The following is a 2,290-nucleotide window of genomic DNA, read 5'->3' as shown; positions in this document are numbered from 1 at the left end:
CTTTTTGCATAAAAATAAAAATGAGTATCATTGTTGGAGCCATTTTACTGGCTATGAAGTTATATTGTGGTTGTGATTTGCATTTCCCTGATGACTAATAACGTAGATCAACAATTTTTAACCTTTTTCATCTCATGGAATCTACTAAGGACTAAAATTCTGTGGCACACCCCAAAATATATATTTTTTGCCAATCTGACAAAAAATAAGTATAATTTTGATTGATTTACAAAAAATAAATATAGTAATTACCTACCCTTTCTGCTCCAAAGTGATTTAAAAAAAATCAAATGCCTAATACTTGTATCTAAAGATTTCTGGTACCAAGAATTAGCCAATCAGTACAGCGTTATTATGCGACATGACCAATAAGATGCAGCTCTGTTACATGACCTATGTATTTACGGTTGAAGACAGGGCGTTCCCACCAGACAGCTATTGTATTGACTGTTCTCATTGTTTTTATTTGACAGTCTAAGGGAAAAGAGGCCAGTGCCCCTGACTAAACAGTCAGGTACTGCATGCTTTAAAAATTCTTGTGGCGCACAGGTTGAAAATCGCTGACGTGGAGCATCTTTCCATATGCTCATCAACTAGACGTAGATCTTCCTTAGGAAAATGTCTATTTCAGTCTCTTGCCTTTGTCTTTTGCTGAGTTATTTGTCTTCATATTATTGAGTGAATGGAGTTCTTTATTTATAAATTTTTACTATTATTATTTTTTACAAAAATCTACTTGATATTTATTGAACTTAGTTTCTCCAATGATGGTTTAGCAAAGTTCATTATATAGTCTAGATATGTGACTTGAAACTATTTTCTCCCATCTGTGGGTTGACTTTTCTTTTTTTTTTTTTTTGAATTTATTGAACTAACATCAGTTAATAAAATTGTTTCCGTTTCAGGTGCACAGTTCTGTAATACATCATCTGTGTAATACGTCATCTGTATAATACATCATCTGTATGCTCACCATCCCGAGTCAAGTCTCCTTCTATCACTATTCGTCCCCCATACCCTCTTCTACCCCCCTCCCTCTTTTCCTTCTGGTCGTCACCACACTGTTGTCTGTGTCTGTGAGGGTCTTCCCTAATCCTGTCACCTTTCCCCACTTCCCCACCCCCTCCCCCTCTACAGTTGTCAGTCTGCTCTCTGTCTATGAGTCTGTTTCTATTTTGTTTGTTAGGTTATTTTGTTAATTTGATTCCACATATGAATGAGATCATATGGTACTTGTCTTTCTCTGACCGGCTTAATTCACTTAGCATAATGCTCTCCAGATCCATCCATGCTGTCACAAAGGGTAAGGTTTCCTTCTTTTTTTGTGGCCAAGTGGTATTCTGTTGTGTAGATGTACCACAGCTTTTTTAGCCACTCATCTACTGATGGACACTTGGGCTACTTCCAAATCTTGCCTATTGTAAATAATGGTGCAATGAACATAGGGATGCATATATTCTTTCAAATTAGTGTTTTGGGTTTCTTTGGATATATTCCCAGAAGTGGAATGGTTGGGTCATAAGGCAGTTCCATTTTTAATTTTTTGGGGAAACTCCATACTGTTTTCCACAGTGGCTGCACCCAGTCTGCGTTCCCACCAACAGTGTACAAGGGTTGCCCTTTCTCCACATCCTCACTAACACTTGTTTGTTGATTTATTCATGGTGGCCATTCTGACTGTTGTGATATCTCATTGTGGTTTTAATTTGCATTTCTCTGATGATTAGTGACATTGAACATCTTTTCATATGTCCATTGGCCATCTGTATGTCCCCTTTGAAGAAGTGTCTATTTAGGCCCTTTGCCCATTTTGTAATTGGATTGTTTGTTTTTTTGGTGTTGAGTTTTATAAGGTCTTTACAAATTTTGGATATTAATCCCTTATCAGATGTATAATTGGTGAATATGTTCTCCCATTAAATGGGTTGTCTTTTCATTTTGTTGATGGTTTCCTTTGATGTGCAAAAACTTTTAAATTTGATATTGTCCCATTTGTTTATTTTGTTTGCCTTGCCCAAGGCAATGTATCAGAAAAAATATTGCTAGGAGGAATTTCTGAGATTTTACTGGCTATTTCTTCTTCTAGGATTTTTATGATCTAACCTTGAAGTCTTTAATTCATTTTGAGTTTATTCTTGAGTATGGTGTAAGAAGGTGGTCTAGTTTAATTGCTTTTGCATGTATCTGTCCAATTTTCCCAACACTATTTATTGAATAAACTATCTTTGCCTCATTGTCTGTTTTTGCCTATTTTGTCAAATATTCATTGACAAGCAAGGTATGGGTTTAT

The sequence above is a fragment of the Desmodus rotundus genome, chromosome 5 (genome assembly GCF_022682495.2).
Source record: "Desmodus rotundus isolate HL8 chromosome 5, HLdesRot8A.1, whole genome shotgun sequence".
Taxonomy (NCBI): domain Eukaryota; kingdom Metazoa; phylum Chordata; class Mammalia; order Chiroptera; family Phyllostomidae; genus Desmodus; species Desmodus rotundus.
This window is presented reverse-complemented; position numbering follows the sequence as displayed.